A 15,418-nucleotide genomic window follows, 5' to 3' on the forward strand; every position below is an offset into this window, starting at 1 on the left:
CGCCAAATCATTGAATCTCCCCCAAGCAGCGTAGAAAGGCTCCAAGTATTGTTGGCCAAATCTTGTGAACACCTGTCGATGGTCCATCTCCAAGTACCTCACAAGCAAAAGAGAATAAAATTAAAATTAAAATAAATAATTAAACAAATGCAAGAAAAAAAAATCTAGTCTCAAGCAAATAATCTATCCTAATATTAACTAAACAGTCCCCGACAACGGCGCCAAAAACTTGATCGGCAAAATCGGTTTGATAAAAATCTACTGGCAAACGCACCAGGTCAAGTAATAGTAAAGTGGACAGAGAGTCCAAGTATCGATCCCACAGGGACTACAGTCAATTCTCAAGAATTAATTATTTTACTTAATCTAGACAAAATCAAACAGAGCAATTTGATTTAAATAAAATAAGAATAAAAAATAAAAACTGCTTAAGAAATAATAATTAAAATAACTGAATATAAAAATAATTAAAACAAGACAACCAAGACACACGTAGGTACCGAACAAATCATGTAACAAGTAGTCGATTCAGGACTCAGATTTAATCTTAAATTACGAAAATTCTCCTAATTTGTTCAAAGGACTATTTCTAGAACAATCAAACCTATTCAAATATTGATGAACTAATCTTTCGTAATTCTAATCAAATTTGAATGCATTAAATATTTGTGAAAATTCAGTTTACACCCAAACCGCACACTGAAACCAAATTCTATTTCTAGTTGGTTTTACAATATGTTAATTATCAGAGTGATCGAAATCAAAACCTCCTCTGTCGACTTGGAATCGATTAACATGCAAGCAAACAGTTGATCAGACTATTCACAAGAAAAATATAAATCTAACAATCAATAAAATAAAATCAACTCTGAAAAATCCCAAACGAACATCCAAATTTTCTACATGAATTTGTTCGGCCCAATCACGCTGTCTTGGTTGAAAATAAACTACTCAATAATTAAAAACAATAATTCAAAAATAAAAATAAAAAGAATAAAAGAAAGAAGAAATCTTCTCTCCCAAGCCTTGTAGCCGCCTCCTTTGCGTTGTCTGCGCTCTGGAACTTCGAAACCCTCAAAAATATGTTATATCTTGTATATATATGGTCCAGAATTCCTACCAGTTAATTTCCTCTCAAAACAAGGATTTTTCGGAACAAATATGACCCCCGAACACGCACGCGCGCACGGCATAGGCTTCGCGCGCGCGCAACACATAAAAACATAGGCCTGGACACGAAACTCGCGCGCGCGCGAGCTTGATTCTCGTGCACGAGTAGTACAAACATTTTGCACCGAGCGACGATTTTCAAAAATTCAAATCTTAAGATCTAGCCGTCGGATTGAGCTGAAATTTGGACAGCAGCTTTTAAACATCTTGAAATATAATCTGAACGGTGAGGATCGGATTTGGAGCTCTCTAAAAGTAAATTTGATTTTTTGAACAAAGCTGGTCCGGAATTCATTCTTCAAAAATATATTTTCCTACAAAATTAACCCAAGGAGTGAAATACACACACATGCACTAAAACACATAAAAAAACATAAAAATAATATGAATGCACACAAAGTAGACATAAAAATAACATAAAATAATGCATACAAAATGCACTTATCAATGAATATTCCAAGATATTAGATGATCTTGAAAACATTGAAGTCAAGCTTGAAGAGGATGATAAAGCTCTGATACTCCTGAATGCTTTGCCAAAGAAGTATGAAAACTTCAGGGACGCTTTACTGTATGGAAGAGAGCAGACTATAACTCTTGAGGAGGTGATGTCGGCCATACAATCAAAGGAGTTGCAAAGGAAGAGTAATGTGAGTATTGAATCTCAAGGGGAAAGTCTTGTGACTCGAGGAAGAACTGATAGAAGAAATATAACTGGAAGGAAGTTCAGATCTCGATCAAGGAGTCAATGAAAATTCAAAAGGAATTACACAGGAAACTTAAAGTGTTTTATCTGCCACAAGGAAGGACACTTTAAGAGAAACTGTCCAGAGAGAAAGGGAAAGATCAGTGATATAAGTAAGGAAGATGGATCAACAGCTATAGCATCTGATGGCTATGAATCAGCTGAGGTATTAACCATATTAGATAATGAGGTGACTAATGAATGGATAATGGACACTAGTTGTTCATTTCAAATGTGCCCTTTGAAATCATGGTTTGAGAATCTTAAAGAATCAAATCAAGGAATTGTCCTACTGGGAAATAATAAAGCATGTGGGATAAAAGGAATTGGTTCTATAAGAATAAGGATGTTTGATTGAGTGGACAGGGTGCTAAAAGATGTGAGGTATGTTCCAGAGCTTAAGAGGAAACTGATATCCTTAGGAACACTTGATTCTGATGGTTACTCTTTTAAATCTGAGAATGGAAAACTAAAAGTGACAAAAGGTTCACTTGTGATGATGAAAGCTCAAAGGTGAATGCTCTCTATGTATTACAAGGTGACACAGTGGTTGGTGGTTCAGCAAACATTCAAAGGCACCAAGATAAGGCAAAGTTGTGGCACCTAAGGCTATGACATGTTAGTGAGCGTGGGCTACAAGAGCTATCAAAACAAGGACTTCTCTGTGGAGACAAAATACAGACACTAGAGCTTTGTGAAAGCTGCCTGCTGGGAAAGTCTAAGAGAGTATCATTTACTCAAGGGAAACACACTTCAAAGCAACCTCTAGCCTACATACACTCTGACTTATGGGGACCATCAAAGACTGAAACTCATGGGGGTGGAAAGTATTTTATGAGCATTATAGATGACTACTCAAGAAGGCTATGGACTTTTGTTTTGAAGTCAAAGGATGAGGAGTTTGAGAAGTTTAAAGATTGGTTACTGGCTGTAGAAAACAAGACAGAAAAGAAGGTAAAACATCTAAGGACAGACAATGGTTTGGAGTATCTCTCAGAAAAGTTCAATCAATTCTGTAGAAACCAAGGAATAACAAGGCATAGAACAGTCCCAGGTACTCCACAGCAAAATGGTTTGGCCGAAAGGATGAATCGAACTTTATTAGAGAGAGTAAGATGTATGCTTCTAAATTCTGGTCTCCCAAAGACTTTTTGGGATGAAGCCATCTCTACATCCTCATATCTAATAAACAGATGTCCATCAAGTGCCCTTAACTTCAAAACTCCAATGGAACTTTGGAATGGTGTGCCATCTGATTATTCACAATTAAAGGTGTTTGGATGCCTAGCTTATGCTCATCTAAAGCAAGATAAATTGGATGCAAGAGCAGTAAGATGCATTTTCATAGGCTATCCAGAAGGTGTTAAAGGGTACAAGGTATGGAATCTGGAAAACAAAGGCCCAAAATGCTTTAATTCAAGAGATATAAAATTTGATGAGTCAAGAATGGGATATAAAGCAAATGATCAAAAGGAAACACTGGAAACAGAGAGGATTGTGAAATCACCGGTTGAGGTGGAGCTTCAGAATGAGATTACTGAATCAGAACAAGAAACATGGGAAGAAAAGGACCAGAGTGATCAGAAAGAAGACTTGAGTTCATATCACCTAGCCAGGGATAGGATCAGCAGAGAAATAGAGCCTCCTAAGAAATATGGGGAGGCAGATTTTGTTTGGTATGCCTTGGCAGTAGCTGAAGAACTTGAACACTCAGAACCAACTACTTATGAAGAAGCCATGTCAAGTAAACATAGGAATAAGTGGGAGGTAGCCATGAGAGAAGAGATGAATTCCTTGAGCAAGAATAACACCTGGAAGTTAGTGACAAAGCCTCCTGGACAGAGAATACTTGGATGCAAATGGATATATAAACTCAAGGATGTTACTCCAGAAGTTGAAAGAGTCAAGTATAAGACTAGAGTTGTGGCAAAAGGTTTTTCACAAATCGAAGGAATAGATTACAATGAAATTTATTCTCCTGTAGTAAGACACTGCTCAATAAGGACAATGCTTGCTTTGGTAACACAACTTGATTTGGAACTTGAGCAACTAGATGTAAAAACTGCCTTCCTTCATGGTGAACTAGAAGAAGTGATCTACATGGAGCAGCCAAAGGGGTTTATAAAACCAGAAAACCAGAATAAGGTATGCCTGCTTAAAAGATCACTTTATGGACTCAAACAAAGTCCAAGGCAATGGAATAGAAGGTTCCATGAATTCATGGTGAGCATAGGCTATGAAAAAAGTAATTTTGACAGTTGCATTTACTTGAAGAAAGAAGGAAGTCAAGTACTGGTCTATCTACTAATTTATGTAGATGATATTTTGATAGCAAGCAAGAGCATTACAGAGATCAAAATAATAAAGGAACAGTTGAAATCAGAGTTTGAAATGAAGGATTTGGGAAAAGCAAATAAGATACTTGGAATGAGCATAGTGAGGGACAGATTCCAGTGCACTATATATCTGAATCAGGAAGCTTATTTGAAGAAATTAATATCGAGATACAATATGAATGAGTCGAAATATGTATCAACTCCACTTGGAAAACATCTAAAATTATCTGCAAGTCAAAGTCCAGAAAGTATGCCAGATAAACAGAAGATGGAAAAGATACCTTATGCTAGTGGGGTTGGAAGCTTAATGTACAGTATGGTATGCACAAGGCCTGACTTGTCATATGCCATGAGTGTAGTCTCGATATTCATGGCAAATCCAGGGATCTATCATTGGGAAGCTTTAAAGTAGATTATGAGGTATGTAAACAGAACCTCAGAATATGGATTGATGTTAAGAAGGCAAATCAAAGAAAAAAATCCAGTAAAAGGATTTAATGACTCAGACTTTGCCGGTAACATAGATACAAGAAAGTCCTTAACAGGATATGTATTCACACTCTATGGGACAGCCATTACTTGAAAGTCAAATTTACAATCAGTAGTCGTACTCTCAACCACAGAATCAGAATATATAGCATCTACTGAAGCTGTCAAAGAAGCTAAATGGTTGAGAGGTTTGTTGATTGAGCTGGGTATTAATCAAGATAGAGTGACAGTCTACTGTGATAATCAAAGAGCTATCTATCTATCAAAAAATCAGTTTCATCATGAGCGGATCAAGCACATAGATGTGCGGTTACACTTTATAAGGGATGTTATATCAACTGGAGAAGTGGCTATAGAAAAGATATCCACGGATCATAACCCGGCAGATGCATTAACTAAATCCTTAACTCTATCCAAGTTCGAGTATTGTATGGACTTGGTAGGAATGGTAAGAAAGGAACTAGTCAGGTAAAGGACTAGATGGGAGAACAACCAACCTCAAGAGTCAAGGTGGAGATTGTTGATGCTTGTGACTCTTATCTGTTGGGCCAGCCCATTTTCAATTAAAAGGCTTAGTTGGTAACTAAGGAATTGGATCACATATGTTGGGCTGGGCTATCTCTTAGCTGGAAAAGAATTTGAGGAGTTATAACTACTTACTAGCTGAGATGTATATATATGAGAGTTAATCCAGAAGCTAAGATACAACAAAAAAAATAGATCTTCGATCAATTGAGCTTGGAAGGAATGCGATCTGATCTTGAAGGTTTAAGAAGAGTATAGAGCTACTCCTTGAAGATACAATACAGAAGAGTTAAAGAGGAATAATCGATAGAGAAGAAAGCAAGATCGGCAATCAAGGGAAGTTGATAAAATCTTGATTGTATTGAGTTGTTTATTCTTTGGGATCGATTATTGCTTGCATTTCTATTGTATTGGAACTCCATTCTTGAATTGATTAATAAGAACTTGAGTTGATTCTCCCCGTGGATGTGAATCTTGATATCAACTTGTTCTCATAACAGTATCTTTCTTTTGATGATGGATTACTGATGGAACTTCTTTCAGTTGCTGAAATAGATCCTCTACCATCACTGTGAAAACCGTAATTTTTCTAAATTACGTTTAGGATCTTTTATTATTTAATTATTTATTTGTGATAATAGTTAATTTATGATAATTAATATTAGTATATTTTATGTCATCGAGATAGTGTTGGAGATAGAATATAATTTTGGGTATCTTGATAAAATATTATTAAGATAGGTGATCAAGATCTAAGTGTGGTCAAATCTTGGAAGATAGATTTGAATTCAAATTTTGAAAGTCACTATCCTAGTCAATCTCAAACTCCTATTGAGTGCCTATAAATAGAGGCTCATAGTTTAAGGAAAAATCACACAAACATACTCTCTTTTCCTCTTCGTGCTTTCGAAGCTCGGCTGAGAGTTTGCTTAGAAATCCACCCCCTTCTCTTCAATTATTTTCGTGTATAAGGCTGCCATTTGGGAAAGTATTTTGTCCTGTTTTTCCTTTTTGTTTTTAATCTTTCACCATAAAAGTCAAAGGAATTTGTCATCTTGTGCCATCATACTTTCGAGAATTTGGGCTAGGAAATTTAGTGGATTTAGTGCTTGCTTGTTCTATTAGCTATCAACACGTGAGCATAGTGGGATTTTCGAAGAATCCCTTTGAAGTTTCGGTCCAGCGTTGTCAAGTATTGATTTCTGTAAATGTCTACGGTAAGTAGGCTTATGTTTTAAAATATTATGTATGATTTAAAATTTCGATCGTTCATGATATTCTTTCGAATTTTGCTATGTAATTGATATTCTTGATGAATTTGTTATAAGTATGTTTTGGCACTGTTATGACTCAAATTATGAGTGGAAAGGAAATTTCCGAACCATTTTATGTTATGGCCCTGATGCGGTGGGTAATAATAACTGTTCTATGACCTCACCCCTTAGAGGGATTACATATAGGGGACTGATCAGTTAGCCACGATTAATAAGAGGAATTTCAGTGTCTGGCCAAAATTATGTTATGCTATGTTATGTCATGTCAATTATGTTATGATGATGTTCATGCTATGCTATGTTAAGACATGATATGAAATGTTTAGGCTTTGAATTATGCTATGAGCTTTTGAAATAAATATATATATATATGTATATATTTGATATGATCGATCGGCCCCCACTTGCTGAGTGTTTTCCAAAACACTCACCCCCCTTACTTTTCCCCTTCCAGATGATGAAGATGGCGATTTAGAGGATCGTGAACAAGATATGTTTTGGGGATGGTGATAGAGAAATAATAAGACTAAATTTTGTTATTTTTATTATTGGGATTTTTGCTTTAATATTTTGTTATTAAGTTTTTAGACGCTTCCGCAATCGTTTCATTATTTTGGATTTATCGAGTTGTAAAGACAATGCTTTGAAGTTTATTTATGATAATAGACTGGTTTGGTTTATACTGTACTACAAGGCTGGTTGTTTTATAATTTTTGTGAATTTGAAACAACGCCGGTGGCGCGTCTCGGTCTCGAGGCGTGACATTTAGTGGTATCAAAGCCCGCCAGGTTCATAAATCCGGATGGGATTTCGTACCAAAAAATTTGACGTTGTCAAATTTCGACCTTAGCCTAGCGTATCCTGGCCCGAACCGACCTTTGAGTCAAACTCGTACTTTGTATGACCAGTGACGCTTTTAGCCCTAATTCGTTTGTTTGAACCCTCGAATTCACGTTTTTGCTATTTTTGGAAATATTTGTTTTGCGTATAACTTTTCGTGAGAAACTCGAAATTTGATTTTGTCGATTGTCTCATACTCCTTGTGATCAGTAGTTTCGATCCTTGGAAATATCTCAAAATTTTATTTTCTGGAAAATTCGCCTAAAAATCTTGTTCTATATCAATTCTGCCTGAAGTTTCATCAATTTGAATTTCAACTTGAACCCATTCTTATTTATTTTAGAAAGATGGCTCGCACCAAAGTTACGGCTCGGAAAAACGTTGTGCGAAGCAAGGATCAAGTTATCGAATCATTGAGGTCTTCTCTATACGTGGAGCAATACGAGAAAGAGGAAATGATTGAAAACATGAAGACGCTAAAGGCTGACAACAGTGAGATGGAGGAGCATCAGGACCACCTTGAAGCCGATGTGGAAAGGTTTGCATATTACCTCAATAAGGAAGAGAAGGAACACGAGGAAACAAAGAAGGAACTAGCATCTGCACTAGCTAACGTGAAGGAACTTCAAGCCATACTCCTTGAGGAGGCACGCAAAGAGGCACTAAGGCGTCAAGAGTCGGGAATCCGTATCCAAGGTTTAAAAAAAATCAAGTGCAAGAGCTGCAACACACTGTGCAAAACCTTGAGGCGCATAACTTAGCTGCACTCGAGTACATTGATCAGCTCCTTATGGCAGCCCTTGTTGGAAACGAGGACCCAGAAGAAGTTCCGGCAGAAGATGAAGCCGCGGGCGATGGAGAAATCATAGATTAGACTATCACCTAGCTTATTCCTTTTATTCAGCACTATTTTTATTCAGCATGGTTCTGATATCTTGGTGTTTTGAGACTTGACTTGTTTTTTTTACCTTCATGAAATTTTGGGAATCAATAAAATAATTTTTATCCTTTGGATTATTTATTGATTTATTTATTCCGCTATTTCCTTTCTTCTTAAAGTGTCATGTTTCGACAAACTCTTAGAACTCCTTTACTGTAGGAAATGGCCGGAGCACCCCCTAGAACTCGCAATAACAACAACAACAACAACCAGGGGGATAATTCGAACCCACCTCCAAGAATCAACCTTAGTAGAGAAGACCTTGCGGCTATTGCAGCAATAGTGGCAACAACTATACAAGGGATGGGAAACATTAACGGAAACGGCAATGGCAATCCGCCACCTCCACCACCTGCCCAGAATGGAGTCAAATTCCATTACGAGGCTCTTTGCAAGAACCGAACTGAAATGTTCAAAGGGGATGCCGATCCAGAAGTGGGACGAAATTGGATGAAGAAGATGGAGGACCAACTTCGTTTACTTGAAATTCCTGAAGCACTGAAAGTAGAGGTGACGATTCCTTTTCTGGAGGACAAAGCAAGGAAATGGTGGGAAGCCGTTTCACCTGCTATGCTAGCTGTGGGAGCAATCACATGGAAGCAGTTCCGTACCGCATTTCTGAAGCAGTACTTTCTAGATGAAGTTAAAATGCAGAAACTGAACGATTTTGAGAATCTTACGCAAACACCAGACATGACAGTGGTGGAATACACTTCCAAGTTCAATGAGCTCGGGTCCTACGCCCCAACAATTATGGGGGATGATGATCTGAAGTTGCACCGTTTCAAGAAGGGGTTGAATAGTCGTATACAGTCGGCATTAGCAGTTTATCAGCCTGCCAACTTCGCGGATTTGATGGGAGCGGCCATCCGAGCTGAATCGGACATCAAGCGTCGTGAGAATGACTTCCACAACAAACTGCCTCTGACGGGCCAATCTTCTTCACACAAACATGTGTCCAAGCATTCGAACAATTCTGATGAATCCTTCAAGGAAACTTATGCTGCTCCAAACTGTCCACAGATCAAGCTATGCCCCACCTGCAACCTCCGACATGAAAGGGAATGTCGTCGAAACACTGGTGCCTGTTTCAACTGTGGAAAATTCGGACACCGAATTTCTCAATGCCCCAAAACCATGAAGGCAAGGACAGGACCACATACTAGTACTACTACCCAAGGTCAACCAAAGGAAAATAAACCCAATGCTCGTGTCTATGCAATTACTCAAGAAGAAGCAGGCGGTGCAAACAAAGTCGTGGAAGGTACCATTCTAATCAACAATGTTTCTTTATCTGTTTCGTTTGATTTTGGCGTCACCCATTCGTTTACATCTAAGAGATTCGTAAGATGCTAGGGCCTATACCTGAGTAACCGATCGAACCATTTAGCTTAGCGACCTTTACTAGTAAGTTAATCAAAGTTTCGAGGACGAAACATCTTTTAAGGTGGGGAGAATGTGAAAACCGTAATTTTTCTAAATTACGTTTAGGATCTTTTATTATTTAATTATTTATTTGTGATAATAGTTAATTTATGATAATTAATATTAGTATATTTTATGTCATCGAGATAGTGTTAGAGATAGAATATAATTTTGGGTATCTTGATAAAATATTATTAAGATAGGTGATCAAGATCTAAGTGTGGTCAAATCTTGAGAGATAGATTTGAATTAAAATTTTGAAAGTCACTATCCTAGTCAATCTCAAACTCCTATTGAGTGCCTATAAATAGAGGCTCATAGTTTAAGGAAAAATCACACAAACATACTCTCTTTTCCTCTTCGTGCTTTCGAAGCTCGGCTGAGAGTTTGCTTAGAAATCCACCCCCTTCTCTTCAATTATTTTTGTGTATAAGGCTGCCATTTGGGAAAGTAATTTGTCCTTTTTTTCCTTTTTGTTTTTAATCTTTCACCATAAAAGTCAAAGGAATTTGTCATCTTGTGCCATCATACTTTCGAGAATTTGGGCTAGGAAATTTAGTGGATTTAGTGCTTGCTTGTTCTATAAGCTATCAACACGTGAGCATAGTGGGATTTTCGAAGAATCCCTGTGAAGTTTCGGTCCAGCGTTGTCAAGTATTGATTTCTGTACACGTCTACGGTAAGTGGGCTTATGTTTTAAAATATTATGTATGATTTAAAATTTCGATCGTTCATGATATTCTTTCGAATTTTGCTATGTAATTGATATTCTTGATGAATTTGTTATAAGTATGTTTTGGCACTGTTATGACTCAAATTATGAGTGGAAAGGAAATTTCCGAACCATGTTATGTTATGGCCCTGATGCAGTGGGTAATAATAACCGTTCTATGACCTCACCCCTTAGAGGGATTAAATATAGGGGACTGATCAGTTAGCCACGATTAATGAGAGGAATTTCAGTGTCTGGCCAAAATTATGTTATGCTATGTTATGTCATGTCAATTATGTTATGATGATGTTCATGCTATGCTATGTTAAGACATGATATGAAATGTTTAGGCTTTGAATTATGCTATGAGCTTTTGAAATAAATATATATATATATATGTATATATTTGATATGATCGATCGGCCCCCACTTGCTGAGTGTTTCCCAAAACACTCACCCCCCTTACTTTTCCCCTTCCAGATGATGAAGATGGCGATTTAGAGGATCGTGAACAAGATATGTTTTGGGGATGGTGATAGAGAAATAATAAGACTAAATTTTGTTATTTTTATTATTGGGATTTTTGCTTTAATATTTTGTTATTAAGTTTTTAGACGCTTCTGCAATCGTTTCATTATTTTGGATTTATCGAGTTGTAAAGACAATGTTTTGAAGTTTATTTATGATAATAGACTGGTTTGGTTTATACTGTACTAAGAGGCTGGTTGTTTTATAATTTGTGTGAATTTGAAACAACGCCGGTGGCACGTCTTGGTCTCGGGGCGTGACAATCACTATTGACAGGAAAATGTTTGGCCAATGATCTGCCTCTCGGTTTGGCTGCCATGCGTCTTGTTAAAAAGTAAGCTGATTCCAATTTCCTAATATTAGTCACCAGTCTAGAATTTTTGGAGAGAACGTTCCCCTGATATCCAGAAGGCATCTCTAGCTTCTGATTTTCATCTGCGTGGTCGGAAGTTTCACCTTGGTTGCTGTCACATATGCCCTGCCTAATTCTCTTTCTAGAACCTGAACTACCAGAGCTAGTAATGTCAATTGACTGGCAACCTGAGGTAGAATTCTTGGCCACCTCTAACCTTTGGCCTCCTTTTATTCTAAGAGTTGTCGACTTCTTCTATGTTAGAAGACAAAATGGATATTGTGTCGTTCAAGCTATTTGCAGTATCCTGCTTTCTTTTTTGCAGTAGCAGAATAAACTACAAAAACAGCTCTTGCTCCTCTATCTTCGATCTCTCAAAGGTCTATGGCAGCTTCTCGTTCATCTCTTGGTGCATTCAAAAACTCGCTTTGCAGCAACTCACAGCAAACAGTTACGGCTGTAGTAAAGAACAACTTATAACAGAACACATCTGCAAGACAAATCCACCGAGAAGAGTATCTGTGGAGATGGATAGTCTGACGTAGGAAGAAATGCTATATATAAATCATATTTGATTATATAAATTAGAATGATTGTACATGTACGACAGATATATATGAACAGTCTGATGACTATTATATCCACCCGGCCATTTTATATTTTTCCTATGAAAATAGAATGCATATATATGTCTGCAGGTAATTGCATATCAAATACAATAAAGTATCTAAACGCTCATGCTTTCTCGCTCAAACATTTGCAAATTCACAAGGACAGGCAGTTCAACTCTCCTAGGAAGACAAATTCACAAAAGTTGTATAAACTGCCTAATATCTACAAGAATTCCAAAAAAACAGAAAATTATGCACCTTGTTGAAGTAGAATAATAGGAACCTTTTTTGTATGAAGGGGAAGTAAGGTGGCAGGAAATAAATGAATACAAAATAGTAATGGAAAATAAAACCTGAAGCTTCAACGGATTGGAAATGCTCAGACAAAAACCCACCCTATATATTTTTGGTCTGCTACTTGGCTCTGGATGTAGCAACCATAATTGAGGACCCGGTGTCTCAGGCTGGCTTGCCATAGTTGTGACTTTCTGTTCCATTGAATTAAAGTTGCAAGTAAAAAATCTATATCAGTAACGTCTAAAAATTTTCATCACGCTAAATCTAATTCATTAAGATCAACATCAAGATATATACCAAGAAGATGGTGAGAAGCATATATTAGAAAGCTGCTATTTTTTAACATATTAAAGCACTGCTGCCTACCACGTACTAACTGACCTCAAAGAGCAGGACACCAAGTTGATAAATATCTGAAGCACAACACAGGAATTATTATAGTCGATCGTCAACCTCTTCTGTAACAACTGGATTCTTTTAGCATTAATATTTGTTTCATTGGAAATTAGGAGTTCTTCTGCCAGACCCGATAATGATTGCAAGCAACTGGCATCTGAATTCATCTGGGAAGTGGGATTCACATGCATCAGCCGGGGGACCAGCACTGACTCATTGATTGAGTGTGTGAGTATAAATCATAAGATATTGATGGTGAGGCGGATTAAACTCAGCTATTTGACTGTTTTCTCCATAGTCCATCGAGTCAGAACTCGAATCCGAGCATTTATGAAGGAGATTCAATGAAAGAGACTTGACCATCATTTTTTCTTTTATTTGTTGTTGCCGGTTTATCAACATAATTAACTGGAATGTCTTTTAATTTTAAGTTATATAGATCATTTTCTAGTTTTCCATTTCCAATCAAACATTCATTCTTGTACATATTGCAAATCTCATTCGCAAAATTTCAAGAAAAACCATCTCTATCAAGCATAGATTTAGAAATAATGTTTTACTGAAATCTGACACAAATGAAACATCTCTCAAAATAGTTTAAAATTGTTTTACAAAATTTTAAACAAATGTCTCCCACAGTTTGGCTTCAACTCTGGAACCATTCTCGAGCCTTAACTGGGTCTTACCCATCCTTAGCCTATGACTTCTTGTCATCATTTGCAACTCTTTGCAAATGTGAGATCCACATCTTGTATCCTATACCCAAGAAGTAGTATAAGTGATACATTTATTTTAATATAAAATATATCCTTTGCTGTTGTGCTTCCAGTAACCGGGTTTCTTGCAGTAATGGCAAACTTATTTAGACTTGTCCAGTTTTGCATGTAACATTTGGCCTTGAGATCATGGTCCCACAATTTCTCTAGATCGGCCAACCTTTCCAAAGTTACATCAGTCGGGGCTGTTTTCGGAGGAGCCTTTTCTAGCACGTAGAAAATCTTCTCCGAACTCAGGACAATCTTAACTTACGGAACCAATCCGTATAGTTTTCGCTAGTCATTTTATTTTGTTTGAGAATAGAAACATGTGGATTACTTGAATTCATCATAATGAAATACTGAGATGAAAGCAGATAATTATCAGTGATTGTTTAATTAATTTACTTAGACATAAAATAAGGCGAGATTAATTTTATGAATTACACTCCCACTATTTTAACGATTTCACCACCCTCTAGTGAAAACGAGAAACTGGTTTCCTTAGTGTGAACATGGAGTCCAATTGACAAACCATAGTTCCGAATAATATCAGCCAACCATAATTTTCAAAAGGTAGAGCCCAATTGCTTCCAAAGCAACCTCCATGTTTTTACCTCATGTCCAATAAGAGCCCAATAATATGACGCCTTTTATTGCGACATGTCAAGATGACCCATCAATATTAAGTTGTGATGGACGGTCGCCATGTGGATCCCCAATAATATGAGCCAATCCCATGGGAGTTCCACCCAACTTACAACATTTTTCGATCCAATGTACAGCTTTCCGACGAACGCCCCCCCCCCCCCCCCAATAATATGAGTCGGACCATGCCCGCGGGTAGCATCTCATACATTGATCGTTGATGAAAGGTAGGAACATTTAAACAATATTTAAATTCCCTTTTGTTAATCTTGATATCAATTTTAAATCATATTTAAAATGAGGGATTTTAATTTTAAAAATTGTCTCATCATTTAATAATTTGTATGCTTGCGGGATTTATGCAATTTAGTCTAAACATGCATACAACAATAATATCAAATATTATATAAAGGATGATTGATGCCTAGATCTTATCGACCCGTGGTTGCCAATCACGAGTCTAAGTCCAATCCTAGGTGATATGCAAGTATGCAATGCAATCCTATTACATTGAACTTTCAATTTACATTTCTTCGGTTTTTATTGTCTACTGGGCCCACCATTGTCTTCAAATCTTTATCTCCCACTAAGTCTAATAAATTTCGATGACAAGTAGGGGATACATATTTAAGGATGGGAACGGGCAATAAACAAGGCCCACTTTTATTACAAATGATAAATCAATTTGGGCTATAAACCAAGCCCAATAATAAAACCCAACAACAATAATAAAAACCAAATGTAAATAACCTAACATACACCTACAAAATTGGTCATGACAATCGATCATCCTCTTATCCAATAATTAATTCAATAATTAAATCATTGGATAACATGCAATGGCAACATAATTAAAAAGATAAAATCAAATTTTATCTAATATAATCATAAGATCATATCTTATCATCAATTGTACCAAAATAATTAATTTTGTAAAATCTAATTTAACGGATAAAACTTATAAATTTTCCAAAAATTCAAATTTATCCAAAAATCAATTTTAAAAATTTCGGACTCAAACAATTTGACCCGATGCCTCATGGTCTAATCAAAACAATTTTCGATCCGACCAAAAACTAAAATTTCAAAAATTTAAAATTCTAAAAAAAATCAATTTTTTAATTTTTCGGGCTGCCCGGGACGTTCCCGGGCAGCCCCGCCCCCACGTGGGGCAGGGCAGCCCGTTGCTGCCCTTGGGCAGCGACGATCGCTGCCCTGGGCAGTGATCCTATCGCTGCCCTTGGGCACCGATCAGCACTGCCCTGGGCAGCGCCTAGCGTTGCCCTGGGCAGCGATCTAATCGATGCCCGTGTTGCCCTTAAAATTTTAATTTAAAAATTTTGTTTTGTTTTCCAAAAATCGAGGCCAAAATTTT

At 36.9% G+C, this 15,418-nt stretch overlaps 1 pseudogene; it reads right to left on the reverse strand.

The window, feature by feature from the left end:
- LOC140889270 (protein SPA1-RELATED 3-like) overlaps positions 1–12,807 on the reverse strand; it is a 33,571-nt pseudogene extending 20,764 nt beyond the window's left edge.
- Positions 12,808–15,418: the final 2,611 nt, after the last annotated feature.

This window comes from Henckelia pumila, chromosome 3, assembly GCF_033568475.1.
Source record: "Henckelia pumila isolate YLH828 chromosome 3, ASM3356847v2, whole genome shotgun sequence".
Taxonomy (NCBI): Eukaryota; Viridiplantae; Streptophyta; class Magnoliopsida; order Lamiales; family Gesneriaceae; genus Henckelia; species Henckelia pumila.